This window comes from Buceros rhinoceros, unplaced genomic scaffold (genome assembly GCF_000710305.1).
Source record: "Buceros rhinoceros silvestris isolate BGI_N320 unplaced genomic scaffold, ASM71030v1 scaffold567, whole genome shotgun sequence".
Taxonomy (NCBI): Eukaryota; Metazoa; Chordata; class Aves; order Bucerotiformes; family Bucerotidae; genus Buceros; species Buceros rhinoceros.
In genome coordinates this window covers 35,367-44,368 of record NW_010423714.1, presented here as the reverse complement: position 1 = coordinate 44,368, position 9,002 = coordinate 35,367, and the positions used below count along the sequence as shown (strand labels likewise).

The following is a 9,002-nucleotide window of genomic DNA, read 5'->3' as shown; positions in this document are numbered from 1 at the left end:
TGGACTCGCTCTAGCAGCTCCACATCTTTCTTGTGCTGGGGACCCCTGAACTGGATGCAGTACTCCAGCTGGGGTCTCACAAGAGCAAGAAATCAGTTTTATTATATTAAGTGAGAAATTATTAAGAGATAAAAATAACATGAATATATTTTTATTAAACAAAAAATACTTTTGCACTTTCTGAAGGAGTGTTTTAGAGAATGCTCTCCATTTATTAGACTGTGAGCTCTTAATTTTTAAAATATTACACATTTTTTAGCATCTTGGAGGAAAAAATCCTACTAACTAATGACCAAGGAATAAATTACAGTAGATACAGCTTAGGATGTATGAGCTCTCTACTAGAAAGACATTGGCACAAGCCCAAACAACAAGAATAAAAGCTTCTGAAGATATTTCATCCACATGGCACCACATCGTTCCCTTGTGCTGTATCCATTCATACAAGAAATATTAAACAGTTAGTGCTATTCCATGCATCAACGGCTTTAAAATAACTTTCTGAATTATGTCTCAGTAACATAACAAATCACATTATCAATTAGCTTTTATAACAGAAATGACATTTCATAATATATTTGATCATGAAAAGAATTGGTCAGCTAAAATTTATGTAATCTAAAAAATGTGAGGAGAAAAAAAAAATCATGGTGAATTTATTGATAATATTCTAGGACAAGAACATAATCTGAGTAGTAGGTAGCTGTCCAAGAAAAGCCTGTAGTTCTAAACGGGCTGCAGGGAAGAACTGCAACAAGTTTGCTACAAAATGATAAAACAACCAAAAAAACCCAAAAAACCAAAAAAACAAACCACACCAAACCAAGCCAATAAACAAAAAACCAGAAGCTCTGTCATTAGTCTCTGGTGTAACTGCTCTAAACTTAAACTGCCATGAACAATTGTTCAAGGATTTCTCATCTCTCTCCAAAGCCAGGATCCTCAGCGGTAGGTATTTGTGGGCAGGGAAGTCAGAGCAGATCTGAGGTGGTTGTAAAAATAGGTTCCCGTGACTAGTTAAGCCCATTCCTCTGAGTCTGAGCACTAGTTTAATGACTACATCCTGCCAAGCCTTCTGACCCCTGCCTTGGCAGCCCGCCTGACCTGAAAGCTCTCCAGGAATAGGGTGTCAGAGGGGAGCCAAGCATCCCATGTGAATCAAATCCTCTGTGCTGTGGGTGAGAGACCAGCTCAAGGACTGTAAAGGTTGTAAGCGCTTGTTAACGTACTTCTCAGGTACATGTCTGCGCCTCCAGCTGAAGGGTGTGACGCAGATGCAGTAACAGACGGTTACTGGCATGGATTTTTAGAGTGTGGTGGAGTTAAAACTGAAGGTGTCTTTACCTGTCCTGAAATATTTACCAGTCTGTGGATGGCCTGAGTCTTCTCAGGTAATGAGTAGGTAAGGGTATTTCTCTGCGTGAGAGCTGGACACGGGTGGTCTTCCGTGACCCAGGTAGGTACTGTTTTCAAAAGCAGCAGTCACCACAGTCTTCATTTAAGTATAAGAAGAAAGGAAGCGATTTAAATAAGTTGCAGCTTTCCAAAGGATAGCCTAAGATGGTACAAGGAATGATTTTTTAGTCCCATTTTTACAAAAGTGCAGTATGATACGTTAACAATGTCGCTGGTATGCAAAATATTAATTATAATATTCTCTGAAGTCTGAATCTTGCTATCTGTTATTGTATATATGTGTATTTTTAAGACATTAAAACAATCGTAATCAATCACAGCTACCATGGAATGTGTTTTCCATTGTCGAGAGAATACCTACGCTGAGTCACTGTTCACTTCAGTACAGTTGAAGCCAACCAACCAAAGATGCCTTTCAGGAGTAAAGGCCTGTGTCTTAGGCTAACAAGATACAAGAAATTAAAAGGGAAATAATCTTCAATATCCATAATCTTAAGCCTCAGTGTTTTGTGTCACCATCAGCAAATGAAGATGTGAATAGAATTTATATACAACTGACTAGCTTTCAAATTTTCAAACATTACAAACATAACTTCTCAGTTTGGTGGCAGTGTCCATTACCATGGGAAATATTCGGGGACTTACTTCGTTATCACTGAATTACTGCTGCAATTTATTTTTCCTTTATTTCATAAAATGCTTCAGCCTGACACATGATGGCAGAAGAGGGTGAACACTGGCAGGATGAAACTGGAAGCGAGACGAGTACTGAGCTCCAGTGCTACGTTCTTTCCTGTAACGGAACGTTTGTGACCTATCACATTTCTTGATCATCTTCCACTTGAAACCATTTGAAATTCTTGGGAGAAACTAGATGTCCACAAAGATTAACAGCTGTTCCAGAAATCTCCAGCAAGGCTGCACTAATTAGGAATTAGTGTTTGTTTTCTGAGCATACATCTGACAATATTTTTTACCATGTTCTTTATTTCCCTCTAGCCTTTTCGGTTACTTAATGTTTTTACAGGAAGTAAAGTTACTGTAACGAGACAAGTTTCTTACCAGAATGGATGGTTCAGGCTTCCATTTTTTATGGAATATTCCACAATTCAATAATTCAAGAGCTGGCATAACAACTTTTCCATGCTACAGGAAATGGAAAATGGAAACTGTTGGCCAGAAGTGTTCATTTGCGCTGATTCCTGCACTGCTGCTCATGACCAAATACTGGCTCAGATGCATGTGGGTAAGGATTTGCTGGGGCGGAGGAAGACCACACCATGGAGAGACGCTGGCAGATGCTTTCCCTATTATGTCTCTGCTCTAGCAAAATGTGAGCAACGTTGGCGTAGCTTTAACTCTCAATTGCATGTGGTCTGTGTGGACAGCAGGAGGCTGAGGGGCAGTTCATCTGTAAGAGCTTGCACCTTCTGGGCGGGTGTTCCATGACAGGGCTGCACGTGCATCTGGGTACACACATTGTATGTGCCAAAAAAGGGAAGTCCACGGTCTTACTGACTTCCAAAACGGCGTAGCAGCCAACACAAAGACGTTTGTAACCAGGTATCTCTATCCAGAATTCATTCGCTGGCTGTTTTCCCAACACAAAAGTGTGTTTTCTGGTGCAAGCAGGGACAGAAATTAAGCAATACTATTCCCGGAGGTAAGAGAGATCCGCTGGGATAGTCACATCCGCGCAATGGGGCGGTGGCTATGCCTGTACCAGCACACTGCCTTCGGTGCTATTTTATAGGGGTTTTTTTCTCCCCTAACAGAGTACGTTACTATTTGTCCTGAATGACATTGACTTTTATTCCGTCTGAAAATCCCTATTTAGCGTTTTTTGGTTATTAGTATTGCGAGTACTGACACTAGAAACCTGAATGGCTCGTGTATGGAAATAAATTTGCACTGGAGTTCTGCAAGCCTTTCTGCTTCTTCATCAGCATGATTCAAGGGACATGGCCTACATCTGTACTCAATCAAACAGGGCTACGCTGGCCAATATAATCTAATTGTTTGACATTTTTATAGCAATTCATTGAGACTAAAGAGAGATGACTACATTAATATCTTGATGCAGCTGGATAATAGCTGAGCTAAAACTGATGTGCCAAATTACTGAAAGGCTCTTAAATTCTTACAGATTTTAACTCTTTGTGACAAAGAAAAGGAAAGAGGCTTCAATATAAATGTAATAAAGAGAAAGAATAGTACAATTTATAATATGAAGTATTATAAAAAAGAACATTATCATAAATTTTCTAAGAATCTTCTCTTCACTAATCATTTACAAATTATATTTCTCAATAATTGAGATGAGAATTATTGTTAATGTCCATGACTCTGTTTTCTTGGATAATCATTTTCACTGAGGTTGACATTAAACAGAAAAGGTTTTAGCTGATGAATATGTATTTTATTCCTCTAGCTAGACTGTGAACAAACTTTTCTGCCCTGCATACCCCTGTGGGATCAGTCACGTAGGAATAGCGGTAGAGGAGTATTCCAGAGATTCAAAGCGTGTGAGTGCCGGACCTGCCTAGGCTTAGACAAGCCTAACCTCACCTCACTGAACACTCCCATCAAAACCCTCTCTCCTTTATACGTCTATTTATTGCAAGAGACGGTCTCTTCTGAGCGGGGTCACAGATCTGCAGGTAGGAGCAAGCTGAAGGAGAACATCGGAAGTGCTTTATTTTGGGAGTTTTGGTCAGCTGGAGGAGAAGCAAATGGAAGAGAAAGCAGGAAACAAAGGAAAACGAGGAATTAATATTCCAGCTAAAGCCAGGAATTTACCCTTGGCAATGCTCAGCGTGGGCAAGGACAAGGTCTCCTTACTCGAGTGGAAACTCTGGCATGTGATTAAGTGCATTTTTACCAAAAAACAAGGTAAAAATATTTGCAAAAGGAGGAATCTGAGTGTGCTGAGATGCAGATGGATGACTAGTGTCCATCTCCCCTACTTCAGTGCTCCCCTCCTTCAGAGCTATGCCAGAATGATCCCGCTTAGGATGAACTTTTGGTAGAGCTGGGCCTTAATAAGAATCTCTGCCCTTCTCCGTGCCCTTTCACTTGGAGCAGGTAGTAGCTCCTCTAGCAGTGCTCTGCGGTTACGTGTGACTTTAGGACAAACAAAATCTGCCTATTAAGATACTTGTATCTTGAAGAAGCAGCAGGGAACCCCTAGAGAAGCTGTGATATCTGTTGCCAGAGTAAGAACACAAAAAAGTGCACCACCACGTGGTTCAGTGGCTAAGCCCTCACCTTCTTCCCTGCTGGTGGGTGGTGAGGGGAGCTGATCGTGTGACAGTTTAAAATGTATAATTCTCTAGATTTGAGCCTATGGAAATAGCCAGGATAGCCTGCTTTCAAACCCCAGCATTTTATCCCTTACTGAAATATCTGATCTTGAAAGGCGTTTTGATTCTTTTTTTTGCATGCCAAAATTCAGCCAGGAACCTGGTTTTATTCCTCAGGAATATGCAGCCTTGAGAACAGGTGTGTTTATTTATTTCCACAAGAAAGTGCTGGCACAACTATAAATGCAGAGCAGCTGCGGTGGGCCACTGCAGAAGTGGTCCTAATGAGGAGATAGTGATTTCAAGCAGAATCTAGGCAGAGTTTAACTATAGACCTGGCTGTGAAGACCCAGGTTAGCGTGAGTGACCTGCTATATAACTTGAGGGCTTGCCGTGCTGTTAGTATACACCACCCGTAGCAATACCACCTGTATGTGCTGTTCATAAGAGCTCATTCCTCTGGAGATGTGGCAAGATGATGTAATGCTCTCCGTGAAGGTTGGTGTGCCCAGCAGAGAGTTCCGCATTGTACAGATGGAAGATAGAGAACTTTGTTCACTCGGAACAGCACCATAAAGGCGTGAAGAACAAGAAGGTTGGATCTACAGGAAGGGATCTACAAGGAGGGACTCGTTCCATGCTGAAACAGCTGAAGGGTCTGATGGGTCCTAAAATTGCTGTTAACTTTTCCACGATTTCTCGGTTTTACTCAGTAAACCACTTAGCTAGCTTTGACTGTCAGTGCCTTCCTCTCTGTCGTCCCAAAGGAACCAGCATGACCTTATAACACTCTATAGCACATACCTCAGAGCTCTTAAGGCAACCATAGTCTATGCTCCCCCAAAATAAAAATGCTGTTTCCATTATAAGAAATAAATTGATGGATTATTGCTAACTTCTTAAGCAAAACCACAAAGCAATTATCCCCCGATGTCACGGGAGATTTACAGGCAGGGCAGTTAACTTTGTCTGGTTTGCATCATTAAAATGTAATAAATGATCACAAAGCAAAGTGGTTTAGTATTACGTTGCTAATTTTGCAAACTGTAGATAATGCTATAAAATATTTCTTAGAAAAGGGATGTGATCTCTAGGCATACTCTTGGTGGCAAAACAAAAATTCAAGGACACGTGATGCTGTTTATTAGTCCACAAGTGTGAGCACATTGGCATCATTCACACCTTTTAGTCATGAAATCTTCAGATTTTTTAACACCATCCAGTACATGATTTATGTTTTGTATATGGTACAACGTTCATGCTGTGTCCTTACCACATAATGCAGGAGGTGTCTCTTCAGTCCCTGTGGGCAACTTTCTTCAAAAATAGAGAACACACACGCACACACTTTTTTTGCTTGTAGGTCTAAATTTTTTGTTATTGTGTTGCACTGGAAGTCTTCACAATCAACCTCTGGGAACTCTGTAACACTTTGTGTCAGGGCTAATATTGTTTGGCTGGTCTGCTACCAAAACATCAAGGTGTTCACTTCCCTCTGACAGGCAGGCACAACAGTGTCCTGCTCCTGAAAAGCATTACTGAAGATACCATGACATGAAAACTCCCAATGATTCTGTAATTCCTTGTTCGTATCAAAGATGGGAACCTCTCACAGAGCCAGCAACTCTCTCGAGACAATATGTTAAGGCTGGAGAATTGGTAACCATTTGAAAAGAAATGTGTTCCTAAGTGCAGCAGGTAGGAGTGCCTGCCTTGTGCAGGGGAATGGCTTTCCCCACAGATACGGGAGTGCTGATGTTAATAAACCAGTCACAACCCGGCCCTTAGCTGAGAACACTTGTGAGGACCTGAAAAACGAAAGTCAGAAATATTGCAGACACCCTGAGAATGATTGATTAATTGTTGTTCAATGTAGGCTTTGCTTGATGGAAGGAAAACATTTGTGATGCCTCTGTGGTCCTATTAAGACTAATTAATTCCTTCTCCAAACGAATGAAGACTAATTAGGCTCTAATATTCATTTCCTATTTGTCCAGAAGCACTAATTTTCATATCACCCCGTTGCAGCCTACATTTTTATGTCTGTGCTTGCTGCATGTCAGCGCGATTGTCTAACAGGGTGACAAAACGATACAGGACAGCCGTAGGTGTCATCTGTAGAGTGTGCCAGAGGGGCCGGTGCGGAAGCACAACTCCAGTCTGAACAGTTCAGCCATGAGCTACGTGTGGAATTAGACGTGAACGGTTTCTCTGTAAACTCTCAAGAAAGAGCTTCACACAAGGAACGCAGGTTTAGGTGATGAACCCTTCTGTGTCCCTTAGATCCTGCTCAGGCGTTTTTCAGAGTATTTAATTAAATCATTAAATTCGCCGTTGCAAAGACAACTGATACCTTCACGCTAATCCTAACGGACTGAATGAATGCTTGTTTGTCCCTGCTTCTCCCATATGCTTTCTCTACTTCCTCAATTTCTCTTGCTTTTCTGCTTCTCCTGATGATGCAAAAATGCTTCTCTCCAGAGAGCTGCTGGCTGCAGTGCGCCACACCCAGCCATCACCTACCTCATGTGCCATGTTCTACTTCCATGGCTCGGATTACACTCCCGCCTCTCAGGCTTTCACTTGTTTCACCCTGATAAATTGCTTCTCAACAAAAGTCCGTTCATGTCTATAAACCTTGCTCTCCAGATTACGTTTCTCACTCATTTTTGTGGCACCGGTACATCCTCCATCCTAACATCCTGCACTGCATCATCTCACGTACTAAACGCTGTTTTCCTTACTTCTTCACCAGTCACGCGGGGCAGGAAACTTTCTCCTTATCTCACTGTCTTCTAAGTGAAATTAACTGTTTCCTGCACAACTTAAGCCATTCCTCCCACTCCTGTGGCTTCCTCTTCTCTCCTTACCCACAACATGCAAGTCTAACTTTTTCTTTCTGATGTGTCTCCAAAAAAAAAAAACCCAATCACGTTAGCACTTTCGACTGTGAAGGTATTTGGGTGGCTGTCACAGGAGCGCTGCAGATGGATAGGCAGGGAGGACTTCTGTACCTGACTTGGGGAGAAAACTCTGCCCTCTCTTTCTAGCACTAGTGAGTGAGTAGGCAGAAGGAAGCAGGGCTTAATGCCATCACTTCTCGGTGTATTCCTGTATGTTCTCTCAGTCTGAGGATTCCTCTTTAGTTCCTGTTGTGCTATAGTTCTACCTTTTCCTCATCAAAAAGCCAAGCTTATTTGTCTGCTCTGTGGGTGGAACGTGAGCAGTGCCCTACAGCTTCCTCACAATGTTTTGAGTGCAGTAATTCGAAGCCTGGTCTCAGACTACCCACCCCGCCACACACACTGGGGGTGGGACCTATGGCTAATCTCGCACTGGCTATTGGTGTGCTGTGTGGGCGTGTTCCAGTTTTTGTTAGTTGGAGACACTGTCTTTGACTACCTTTACAAAGTGGTGTCCTCAATCGATTTACAGATGCAAACTCATTTTCCTTGGTGAAATAGTCTAAAAGGCTCATCGGAACCGCTTAACCACGAGTGACTGCCATTGAGGGTGATAGAGCCAGTCACCAGATGGCAAATCTCACGTTAACTTGCCATTTTCTAAGGCTTTCCCACATATATTTACATTGTGTTTTTCTTTGCCATTATTTAAGTCTGGATGCCTTATTTTGTACTACAGAGCTATAGTCTACGTATCCCCACCTTCTCAGGAGATAAAATAATTCTGTTGCTTTTAATTAAATACTAACACTTCTTGCCAATTCTTCATGATTTAATACATCCAATACCATTAACATGTGATTAACCTAGGTCAACATATCCTTGAAAGGGAAAATCTGAGACTAAAATGCAAGAATTTTTGCTTTCAAATCATACCTCACTGTTGTAAGATTAATGGGTAGAAAAATACACATACAAATAATAATTTAATATCTTACCCTTCCTGTCTCACAATATTTCTGAAACATTTAAAAGAGGCATATATATCCATTCACTTTTCTGCTCTAGATCCCACGGTATTAATAGTAAAGAACATGAGTCATGAAAGGATGTGGCTATCAAAATCAGGTTGATAGTCTGGGTTTAAGATTGAGCACTGCGAATGTTCGAGCCCACCGAGGCCAAAATTGTGCTGTAAAAGACCATCGTCTCACGACATTTGGTGAGGTGACTGTGAAGACCACAGATGTCTCGTGGAGAATTCTCACATGTGCAGCTCACAATGTTATTTGTAGAGTAACAACTCCCCTCCCCTCTTTGGATCTTACCATTCTCAGACTAAATCAGGCTGGTGACGGGGGTGGGGGGGGGGGGGGGGGGG

General features: G+C 41.8%; 1 protein-coding gene across 1 annotated transcript in view; it reads left to right on the top strand.

The window, feature by feature from the left end:
- CFAP46 (cilia and flagella associated protein 46) overlaps positions 1 to 9,002 on the top strand; it is a gene marked incomplete at its 5' end in the record, with an annotated part of 74,987 nt that overhangs the window by 65,462 nt on the left and 523 nt on the right. The window lies entirely within an intron of this gene.